This window comes from Varroa jacobsoni, unplaced genomic scaffold (genome assembly GCF_002532875.2).
Source record: "Varroa jacobsoni isolate VJ856 unplaced genomic scaffold, vjacob_1.0 scaffold_871, whole genome shotgun sequence".
Lineage (NCBI taxonomy): Eukaryota > Metazoa > Arthropoda > Arachnida > Mesostigmata > Varroidae > Varroa > Varroa jacobsoni.
Genome location: NW_019213773.1, coordinates 139,101 through 151,855, shown reverse-complemented (window position 1 = coordinate 151,855; position 12,755 = coordinate 139,101). Strand labels below are relative to the sequence as shown.

Genomic DNA, 12,755 nt, shown 5'->3' with positions numbered 1-12,755 from the left:
GGGTATGGAAACTCTCGGTCAGACACCGGGTATCTAGCGGAACCCAAAAAGGGGATATCTGTAATTGCTTCTGTTTGACCTACATATGCCCCTTTATACGAGAAACAATTACCTTTATTAGGAATAAGACAAATCACTTAACTGGACGCCTTGGAACAGAGCAGTTGGGTTGAAATCAGTTATGTATGTTCAACTATTATCCGTTAAGTACAAAAAATGGTTGTCAATTTTCCAATGTATTTATAAAAATGGCAAGGTCTAGAAGAAAAAGCCCCTGTATTACCGATAGTTCGCAGGGTGCTTACTGGTTCCGCTAAATTTATTCTAGCTACTGCGAGCTTTTTTAAGACATTTTTTTGATATTTTATTATCCGAAGTCGACATAGCTTTACTTATCTAAGGATATTCGGTACTCTTATCTGGCGATAATTAAATAACTGTTGTCAGAATACAAAATGTTTTCATAGGGGCTACATGTTTAGGTGCTGCATCAAATGGTCACAGCAATACATATAGAAATATTTTCTAGTTCTATTTGTTCCGACTTCTATGGTTGTTATCAAGTGAGGGCCAATTGGTCATTTTTTACAGTTTTTTTTTGCACCCATCATTTCATTGCAGTCCTACCAGATTCAGAATATAACCCTTTTGGACAACAACCGCCTTTTGCTGTCAACTATCTTTTATGCTGTTTTCTCAGGTGGTCATTTTTTACGATTGTTCGACTGACGATGTTTTCAGATGGGCTAATTATATTTTTTAACGTAAGCGGGACGTTTTATAGAAGATTAAACCCTCTTGTGTGATTATGATAGCGATTATTAATGTTATTACTCTACATTTATAATCCTGCCTTACTTCTGTTGTATTTCACTTCCTCTTTATCGGCTTCAGTTCCCTGCTTCTTGTCTCCATTGCCACCCCTGAGCTTCGAGCTTCTTCTGCTCGTGGCTACAATTTCCACATGAGCGACTGTTTCGATAACACTTGAGAGCGTTTCCTTAATTTCCTAATTACCGCGACTATCGTTACTGGCGTTTATATGAAGACGACGAAGAAACCGAGCTTCCATCTCTTCATCCCACAGCCCGCGCACGTTCCCTGTTCAGTTTACCTTAGCCTCTCTTTCCCGCTGTCTTGAAAGCTTCGCGAGCTACGTTAGAGGAGCCCCTGTTCCTTGGCTGGTGCCAGGCGGGCGTCTGCGCAGTCTGTGCTTTTTACCCTCGGCCCCCGGCTTTGCATGTCTCAATATTAAATTCCTGCCTTATTGGACGAAGCCAAATTACAACGCATAACATTATTATTCGATGTTCAGGCAAACGTTCCGCCGAACGGACGGACAGACGAACGAACGGGCAGGCGGGCGAGAAGAGCGGATGCAGTCCCTCTTTGATGAACGTAGGCCGATATCATTCCTAGTGAAAAGGAACGGAAGTCCCGTCATGTACAATCAGCCTCTACAACATAAAATAACAGCGCGCCGACAGACTCCATAAGCGTGCCGCTGTTGCTAATGATGACTGATAGAGTACTAAACACTAAGCATACGTCAGAATAGAAATAGCAACTAGCGAAACGGATAGGAACTATCCCAAATTGAGCTGGGCGAGTGCTGTAAAGAAAATGTTCCACTACCTACATAAAAAGGGATTATCAGAAAAAGACATGTGAAAGAAACTAAATCTGTAATAGTAACAGCTAATTAGAAATTACATTCGGAACTGACAATTGAATCGAAACTAACAAACTCTCAGGTGTTCGCCTGGAAAGACGTAAAAGTTGCCCTGGTCAAAAATATCGCTGAGTTCAACTGCCAAGTACCGTTTTCTACGGTCGTTCCTACAGAAACCGATTGATTATTTCAAGGCCGTTGAAATAATTAACTTAGGTCCAATCGAAGCTAATAGGCTAGTTCGACCTTAACCGACGACTGTAGCGTATTTTCCCTATAAAACGGTTCATCCCGTTAGAAAAAAAACTGTATTCGTAGAAGCCCCCTATCCCACCGTTAATCATTAGCCTCAATTTACTAATCGCTGGTAGTTTGATGATTCGCTGGAGAGCCTCTTTTGACATGTTAGATACAGGTCACGCTGTGTGCTGCTACTTTTTCCATCTGTTGATTTCGTCCGCGACCTTTAATATATTCCTGAGTATTTTTGTTAAAAATGCTTCAAATATATATTGAGATAGTTCATCTATCGATTGAAGCTAAATTACCGCCCTAGTCCGAATTGCTCAGGGTTAATAAGATTGCACTTAAGAAATTAGAGCATCTTGCATTGCTCCTACCTAATACGATGTAACTAAGCGACCCTGGGCCAAAGTTTGAATCTTGTCATAATTAAAAAACAAAAATACAACGACGAATGTATAACTTTTCAATGGCTTTAGCTTTCCGATCAAATTTTGTTGAAACCACTCGACCAAAGATAGATCCAAAAAAGTACACACAATGTAGGCAACAAAGGCCTTATTCTTGTTAAGCTATTGAACAGGCAACATCCTATTATTGCGTAACGCAGTTGTTTGATAGGCTTGACCTGCTGGAGACAAGGTTAGATGCTTTCCTAATTTTTCAAGCTAGAGCGAACTGTTAAAAATACGTCCTCGTTTTATACATGCATCGCATATATTACATATAACTTTCAATATAGTCTTATAATAAAATGTAAAATCAACTAGCCTCAATTGACTTCGCAAGCAGAGCAACAAGCGACATGTAAAAATTTAATGATGAGGGTCTTTGTATGTAGGCAAACAAATGCAATACTTGTACCTTCGTTAAGGCTCTGTTACCTATGAAACTCATCATTGATTTTGAGGAATCAATCTCATTTGATCTGGGGAATTATGTATCGAAGTTCAGAGTAAAAATCAGTGCGGTCATATAGTCGAATCAGAATTTCCAAACTAGATTATAGGTAATTTACTCTATCGGGTAAAAACAACTACAAACTTTATATATAGCCCTATTTGATTTGAAGCAATTAGACAAACCGCTATTTTTTTTTTTAATAAAAATAAATAGAAGGAGAAGAAATCATTATATTCTTATTCTCACTATATATATATATTAACAGTCAAGATATTTTTTCAATATAGTACTAGTACTGTTTATTAATTTTTATAATAGTACCGAACATACATAGATATTCCATCTGTACATTGTGGTAATTTTACAGTAATGTTCGATAATAATTGTTCAGCATTATCATATAGCCCATGCGAGAGATATCGCTATAGAACGATGAATGCATCGTGTTTTAGTGTCACGCGAAGCAATCTTGTACGAGGCAAATTAGGTCTTCCTGTTTTTCGCCTGCTTTTTTTTTTTTTTTTTTTTTTTTACTATGAAACGATTTTACCGTGATCATGTTTTTATCTCGCAAACGGCCTGTCTTGTCTCGCGTGTGTGCCCAGTAGCATCTTGGAGCCACAATCGGCGGGCGTAAGCCCATGTGGGTGGCATATTTCTTATCTCAATGCCAAAAGATGTAATGTAAAGAACTTGAGACGACACAACGTAATCCTGTATGATTAACCGGGAAGTCAACGAGACGGACAGGGACAAGATCACGACAGGTCACATTAGAGCACGTGTACACGCACTTAGTTAAATTCATCGGCGTGATAGATGCAGAAGCACGTCGCGTTTACAAGGAAAATTGCTCCATGGCGTCTCGTAACAGGTTAGAACTGTATGACTATTTGTCTCTGTATTGAACGATGATAAACCCGATATTTTTGAGGTCTTGTAGTTAAGGCTCGTTCTAAACTTGGTACTAATAAAAAAGTCTATTGACAAATGTAACAAATGTAAGGAACTTCTATATACATAAGGAAAACTACCGTAAATTTAGTAATCGCGTACGTCGGTTCTATTTTTTCTATGTTTTAGACGGGCGTATCATCGTACACTCGAAAATGGCATGTAGAAGAACTTCTGAGTTGGCAGTTTCTTCCAATTTCGTCTTTCTTTGATCTTCAAATTTGATACCGCTAATTATCGTGTCAAACAGCTTTCCCAAACAGCCAACTCGTACGTTGGCCACTTTAGACTTTAGATAATGAAATAAATTCACTACTAAAATGTATCGTCACCCGGCGCCAAGGATCAGTATCCTAAACGTCCAGCCAAAGGAAACTGATCAAAGCGAAGGCACCTTATCGTGCTAAGGTATACAAAGACAACAGGTCACCCTTGAAAAATCGCTCCGTCTCATACCGCTGTTTTCTAATCGTAATTCAATCCTTTAGATGATGAATTACTTCGAGCTTTAGTTATAAAATTATATAGAAATAAATGACAAAATATGAATAAATGACATGATGTAAACAAAAACATTGTAACAGTAGTAGAATGTGTGATAAATTTAATGTACGGTTAGCTAATATTCCAATTTATTAAGCCGAATAAATATTTACACGTTTACACGACCGCGTTATAAAAAGTGAAGACATTTAACAATACAGTTGATCCAAATGAACTAGATGGTTTTGATTCCTGATATTTACGCTTATAATATACGTAATGCTTAATCGGTAATCAGAAATTAGCCCATAAATGGGCAAAAATATACACGCTTGCATCAAGTGCAGCCTGCGGGCCGATATTCGTTTTTTATGTAAGTTTAAATGAAAAACATTTTGAAAATTCCAATTTTCTTACTTTTAGTTAATCACTTCACTTTATCGATGAGAAGTATCCAAATCGTGTATTTGATGATGCATTTCTTTCCCAAAATAGATCTTTGAAACAGCAGGTCCACTGACACATAGGCCAATTTTCGGTTTAGTCTTATGAGTAATGTATTTAGACCTTTTCCAAGTTTTCTGTTCTATTTGCTGTACTTTTCTTCCGCTTCAGTTCGAGTTGTCGTCCCTAACTGTAGAGTTGGCGGCTCGTCGAGCTTCTCTTGATTCTCCCAGAGAGTTGTTGTATGGTCTCCCGCCCATGGCCTGTGGCCGCAATAAGGGACCCGGTCAAGCGAACGAAGAACCTGCACTTAGTCACCCGTAACCCCTCAAGTGGCCGCATCGGCTATTCCTTATTTGTTACCAGGGCTTCATGAACCCTCGGAAGTCACCAAACGTTTTCGCCCTGTTCCAACCTGCCCGCGATAAACCGACGCTCTTTTTCGCTCTACTACAACAAGTCTCTTTTCCTCGTCTCTCAGGGGCCCTAAGGCCAAATAGAACTTAACCCTTGGCGCGTCAGTCCAAGATTAGGTTTACTGCAATAACGACAGAAAGCTACCGAAAATAAGCTAGCAAGACACGGCATATATATATGCAGTATGACCGTGTCTTTTACGAACGGCAAAAATGTAGGATCGCAGATTTTCAACATCTGCTGAGCATTTCCTACTTAATGTTGGCTTCTCATGTTCAGTTCTTATGCCTGACAGAATTCTAGCTGTTCACGGGTAACGCGGTATTTCTGGCTATATGAGGAAAATCAACGGGTCTACATTTAACGCTAACCCAATTTGGCGACGCTGTTTTTCAAGGTACATGCAACTTCGCTGTGCTTTAGTAAATACATAAGTTGAAATGAATAATACATAAATATATATCAAAAGCTAGTTAAGGAATATATATATGACCTAGAACGGTGTTTCCTATATCATATAGTCGTTTGATATATAGAATGCTCGAATACCTGCTATAAGCTGATCAGAAAAGTTTGCCTGCATACGTTGTTGCGTTGTTTGTGCAAACCTGAACGTGGTGTATGTCGTTATAGCTGGAGAGCTTTTGAAAGTCTGCTTTCCGCATCTGCTTACCACTGAAACGGTGCTTTGAGATCTTTGTTGCGTGCACTGCATAAGCATATAGCATATCGTTGCACAGGCCTTTGGATCAAGGCACATCTGTCTTTCCTTGGAATCGGGTATCTACATGGAGGAGAGAGGTGTCGCTGGGAACAGGTCAGTGGTGGTAGCAAAAGCAAGAGTAAAAGAGAACGCGTCTGCACTGCGCAGACGTCCTTCTTATAGCGACGATAAAAACGGATACATCCAAACCGGGCGACGAGGTTGAAACATCCGCCTCTGTTCCCCTTCACGACACGCTAGCTAAAGGTGTAGGTGTACCCTCCTGCACGACCCGCTGCTTTCCCACTTCAGTGCCTCTGCGACGCCCGAGTTTCCCAATTCTACTCTTGCGTAAGCTGAATTCGCTTAGGGGAAAAGACAGAGCAAAGACTACGCCCTGTATAGGACATTAGAGTAATGCGAACTGGATGAGCAGGTTCCCTCTTGCCGTACGTCGCTTTGGCAGCCATTTTTAAAGATGATAAAAACCATCCCCTTACCACTGTCCTCCCCAGTTCGTCTGTCCCTTTCGAGTCGCTTACTGTGTGTATAACAGAGTGTATGTATGTTCTCTACCGTTGGACATGGGTCCGTTCTGAATAATATGGCCTGAACGAAATTTTTAAGCAAAGGAAATGATGGTGGCTTCGAGTTTTCCCTATTCACACTGCGCGAACAGCAAAGCCTATGTTATATCGGTCGACCCCTAACAGCTCAAAGTAGAAAACTTTAAGCAAGTCCATGTGCGTCTAACTAACACGACAAGGTCTAATGGACTTCAATGTTCTTCAAGGTATGGTGACGCCAATTCGCTTTTCGCACTATCTAGATTACAGGCACTTGCCTACTAGAACAATGTCAACAGTAGTACGACTGATGACGAAATGGGCAACGAGACCTTTTAACATCTTGGTGTACAGGGTTCTATGCAGCATATTATTAAAGATAATAGTCGATCACACAGAGTTGTACGGGTTTGGCAGATGCTAAGAGATCGTAGGTGCCTATACATGAATTTACCGTTTAAATTTTTCAACGGTAATCAACGACCTAAATGCATTGAAATTTATACGCAAAGAGTCTCTTAGGCACGAAGCACATTGCGTTTCAAGCTTTCGCACTATGTGTGACTTTGCAGAAGAAAAAAAAAAACTTGCGTTAACTCACAACAAAACTTAACATCATAGAGCGGAATTATCAGATAATCGGCGTAATCTTAACGAAGAACGTATTTTGAGATCGGCTATGAAAATGGAAAAACAATTACAACGATTATTATGGTAATTTATAATGATAATAATGGTACCTAGGGCTCCAGTCACGACTTCGGCTATGGCTATGAAGTATTCCATAGCCATAATAATAAAGTAAAGGAGGTCGTTAACAATCATCATTCCATATAACTTTCAGTATCCGTCTTCTGGACTGTATGTAGTTACAGTCTAGACACATCTAGACTGTTAACTACTTACATACTTTTTACGTCATGTCGAACTTGCGGCAGGTCGAGTTTGTCTACCTTCAAAACAACTTCTTAGATCGTTAAGTGAAATAGAATGCGTTTAATTTAATTAAAACAAACGTTTGACAATTATCTAGCGATAGTAGAGCTATAAATCAGTTCAGATAGAATCCGCCACCCTACGCCACAGCTAACGCTCGCGGGCTTTCCTCGTCCTCCGCCAGAAATGAATAAATACATTTTAATAATAGTCAACTGCTTTTTTTTTCCTTAATATAAATAGTCTAGATCTAGTGACAAATTATATTTGTCTCATTTCTATTTCTCTACTTATTTTCCCAATAAAACGACACTTTTACATAATTTTTAACTTTAAACTTCCTACTTCCAAAAAAAAAAAGCCCACACCTACCGTCGTGTACCGGATTCAAATTTCGTGACTCGTCGAACATTTGACATTTCATTAAAAACGCTAATTTACATAACTTAATCATTTCTTAAAAGTTCCCATTTGCTCTGAGGCGTTTTTGCCCAGAGTCGATATGTGGTTCAGCTGATTGAAAGTTTAAGACGTTTTTGTTTAACGGTTATTTCATTGACGTTGTATAGCAAATTGTCGCAGACCGTTTCTACACAATGGATAACAAAGCGAATAAGTTAAAACGTTTTCTTCACGGAAGTTTTCACAGAACAGACAGAGGTGTTGTAGGCACTTTGCGTATCAGCTAGTAATTTTGACGCTAGTACCATGGCTTTGCTCTATTCGTTATTTAATTGTATTAATTACTCTATTGAACGTTTCGCATTGCCGATCAACCAAAGCTATTTTACGACTTAAGTTCAAAATCTTGTTTTTTCTAAATGGAGCCAACAACTAATCCTACACCGGCGTAAGAGGGAAAACAACAACTTTGAACAGGTAAACAAAAAATCGTCGCATCGAAAAAAATCTTCTAGATTCTAATATCAAGTTCTACACGTTGGATTCTGTACCGACCTATGCGGTGCTTAGTTACACTTAGCCAACTTAACAGGAGTAAGCGTTTTCTGTTTGAACTTTCTGCCAACGCTCTTTGCTGCATTGATGGCTGTTAGCCTATCTGTGCTGGATGATGACCACTATTGCATCTCTCCACGCTCGGCACTCACAATTGTATTGAAAAGCTACGTCAATAATGTTCAGCTTGCTCAAATTTGTACGCTAAGCCATATTAAATTAGCAAATTTACATGAACGCAATTGGCGATATGAAAGAACGATTGATCCATGTCAATAACATAATATCACCTACTCGAATTCAGATGTCTCCATAAAACCTTTGACAGTTTCGTATCATTTACTCACTCGATGATTTTCGGCAATAGATGACAAGTAGAGTAGTGAAAATTGGGCTCAAAGTTGTCATATCGACCCAATGATCTTAAGTTCCGTGACATAAGTGGGTAAGCTGCACGATGCATCCTTGGTGCTCTGTGGTCCGTTCACAAACAGAAATGCGTACATCGTTTTTGTAAGATGGGCGAAATCATGAACGTTCAAAATATCCATCGAGCCTAAGGTTTTCGCAAGTAGAAAGCATAGACCAAAAATAACGACGACAAATCTATACGAGTCAAAAGAACTGCATTAAACTTGATGACCCGAATTGTTGGCTATCGTGCACCAGGCTAAACATGCGACAAAGAATATAGGAATAGGGAATTTCGAACTGATGCGAAGGATTTCCATGTGTAGCGGCGATAGTATGGCGTTTGAAGGATAGGCCGTCGCAAAAAGTCGTCTCCGAGGCCAAAATGGCCTTGACGACGCTGCTCACTAAGCAGCTTATAGAAGTCACCTGGAGCTACGGAGACTTGGCTCTTTTGATTATAACAATGAGAAACCTCTTAGCTATTTTTCGACTTACTTGGACTCACAGTTACAGCACGTGAGACTCGTCATATCGCTTTTTCATGTATCGCATTTGGAGTCTGCAAATATCTATAAGAAAACGCCGTTCGTATAACTTTAGTTATACAAGACAAGACGTCCGGCACGAAAAAATAGGAAATTTGACAACAGCAGACCTGATAATCTCGTATGTGTTTTTTCCAGGGAAGCTAGAAACCTACGCTGGGTTCCCAAGCATGTATTTCCCACTAGGCGACTAACACCGTTGACTGGCAATAGTTTTATAGTTACCCTTATCCTCCACATGGCCGAGCCTATTTGTGTCACGATGGATTTTGTTAAGTCGTTTTCATAATGGTTTGCGAAAGATGAGGTTTTGAACTTATGTAAATTCGTAGTTCAGGCGTTCGTGTAGTTGAAGAAGTCACTTATTTAATCAGAGCTATTTAAAAAAAGCGCACGTGCTTAGTGTTTTCTTAAGCAAAAAACAGCACAATTGTAGTATAATCCCTGGTTTCATCTGATGTAATTTTTATTTACTTACGCTCATGACATGGCAAATAAACAAAAGTATTTATGGACAATAACAAAAGTTTTTTAAAAAATTGTATTTCGTATCGTACAATCCTTCCTTGCTGCCCCATGATTGCCCTATGCAGATTTACTATGTCAAACCACATGCAAGCGAGAAACTGAAACAAGTTCCCATGTTAAATATGAACAGCCTTTTCGTTCGACAAAGTGCGCAAAGAATACCGCCGTGAAGGTAAACACGGTTATAGTACAGACAAAGGAGCTAAATCCACAACGAAAGTTCAAAGAACTGCTTAAGGAAGTAAGCAGAGTAGGATACGGAATTTATAACAGGTAATTAAAGGAGCGCAGCTTGTCTGTATCAGGCGAAGGACGGACTCCTTTAAATAGACGGCTTCTATACTAAAGACTTCTCTCAAAGGTAACTACAGACAACAAAGCACCCAGGTGTAGAGCAAGGACGAGACTTTTTCTGAGACGACAGGAAAAGTGATGGGCAAAACAGGAGAGGGGGGTGAACCTTTACCTGTTTCCGGCATATCACTAGGAGAAAGGGTACAATACATGGGAACGTCTAGAAGTCAGGTAACGAAGAAGAAAGTGAGATGGAACATACTGATGTGACAGGTGGAGACTCTACAAAATCGAGCACTGAAGGACGTGCTGCAGTGTCTCCTGGGGCTGCATTTACCAGTCTCAGGTTTCTCATGCACTTGTCATAAATAGAAGGCAGTTAAAAGGACAACAGAGAAGAATATATACAACATCTGACCAGCGACCCTCCAGCTATGAAGACTGCTTCGGCAAACTATCAGCTTCGATAAAAACTCGCTGGAGAAGCTGAAGGAACTGAGGAAACAATACGGCAGCACGCGAAAGTCGGTCAAAGTTGAGATTACGAGATTCAAGGTAGTAACTTACTAGCCGGCCGAAGAGAAGGATACCAAAAAAGAGAAGGTGAATGTTGAAGGAAAACGACTATTTCCAGCTGCACACCTTAACAGTGACTAAACAACTAGATGTACCCCTCACTTGCCCGAAGACACTCGTGTAGGAGAACGATAAACTAGAGGTTCGTCCAACCTTGATCTTCAACATTTAGGAACTTACCACATCTACCAGATGCAGCAATCAATTAGATAGTGAACGATAATCACACCTCAGGGGGAAGAAGTGCAAGACAGACAGTTTGCTCGTAGTAATACAAAGACGCTGTGAGAAGTGCCTTCAGTGATTGCAAGAGGTTGACCTGACACATAACAATATGAAAATAATGTTCTGGTAAAACGAAAATAAAGGGTTTTGCTGATTGCAAGTGATTATAAGAATAAGTTGCGACAAGCCTGCCAATAAGAGGGACTGCCATTCTGCGTAGCAACAATACTATCGAAGTAACAAAGGAAGGGGGTAACTATTATTCAGTCCAACATTAAGCGGCCTTCAAATGATTAGCAGTAGATATTCGACTATGTTCAGAAATGAATAACTTAGTTCAATTTTTTGTTCCACTAGGTCATCGCTTACAGACTGTGTTTATTTTGTGCTTTTGCTACACGTAAGTGATATGTTCTAATGATTTAATGCACTTTCGAGTTTCCGGTAAGATCGGTTTTTCCTAAGTAAAGCAGTGAACGTACAATAGGTTTCTTCGAGTAAAAATACAATCAATGTATAGATACTTTGCCGATATTATGGGATGCCTACGAAAACCAGCCACCAGTAATGCTCAGCAAACAATTGATTCAGCGTATTGAAACCGCAGAGAAGTTTATCGAAGGCAATTATTACCCTGGTAAAAACCTCAGCGGTCAGCGATCACTGGTGAGACGTAGTGCTGCTCATATTTCAATTGCCAAAAAATCATTTATCATGACATCATGCCGTACAGCTCCACTGTCACCCAGGAGTACCATTAATAAGACGTAAATAGACTGAGCGTGTCTGTCCGATGCGAAAGACCCGGGCTGGGTTACAAGAAGTCTTGTGTTCCCTATTACAGCTAGGCGCCAGTCCACATTTGACAAGTTTTTGCTAAAAATTCAGTGTGTGTGTTGCTTCTCGTATTCAGCGGACCCATCGCAAAAGGGCTAAGGAAAAGTTCCACAGTGAAAGTATTTCGAGACGATAGAAGAATCGCTGATTAAGCTAAAAGCTATTTTGCCGATCGAATATGAAAAGTGTTTTCAGGACTGGAAAAACGGTGGTAGAAGTGTGTTGAGAAAAGTAATTCGAAATAAACAATTTGAATTAAGACGTCTAAATAAATTCTCATTAATCCGGAATAGACGGCTTCTGCATTTCTGAAAAAAGGTTATCTCACAAAAATTTGAAATTGTGCCAAGACACGCACGTTTATAGCTAATCAGATGCCAAACCGCAACTGTAATCAAAAAAGGGCCGAAACCCCTTGCGACAAGTACGAAAACAAAAAAAGGAAATGCATGCACAACATTATGCTTAGAGTAAGAGTCGATTTCGTGGTCATTCTTAATGCCGTCAAAGATCGCATCAAACCACAGAGGACAGCGGCTATGCTGTCCTCTGTGGTTTAAGACCTAAGCGGGTCGCAAATAGTTACCATGACGACATAGTAGTCAGCAGGGTATTACACCGAGCGGCGATGCTACGTTCTCAGAGATCACCCACAAGGGAACAAATGCGGAGGCGGATTTTCAGAATGCGGTTGGTTCCCCTGCAACAGTGATTTTGCGCGACGTAAATTCATACCTGAACGCTAAGCAGATAGAAAATGAGTTGCGAAACACGCTTGACATCACGTAGGGGATCCAGATTTAATCCGTAGATCTGACAGTAGGAAAGAACGGCGATTGGCAATGCCTCGCCACCATCCCGCGCAGCGTAGTTGTGAAGTTATTGGGGCACAGGAAAGCTCACATTTGGGCCTCCAGCTGTCGTGTGGAGAACTGGGTATCACTTCTCACATGTTTTAGTTGCCGAAAATTCGACAATGTAAGTTTGAATTGAAAATTAAGGAGAAAAGATCTTATAATCCTGACCAAATGGGCTATATGACGAACAATTGTAACGGA

General features: G+C 40.1%; 1 long non-coding RNA gene across 1 annotated transcript in view; it reads right to left on the bottom strand.

The window, feature by feature from the left end:
* The window catches only part of LOC111264544 (uncharacterized), a 10,674-nt gene extending 1,672 nt beyond the window's left edge, over positions 1-9,002 (bottom strand). Inside the window, exon 1 of the long non-coding RNA XR_002682923.2 lies at positions 8,626-9,002. This is a non-coding gene — a long non-coding RNA (uncharacterized LOC111264544). The remainder of the gene's footprint in view (positions 1-8,625) is intronic.
* Between the last annotated feature and the right edge of the window lie 3,753 nt (positions 9,003-12,755).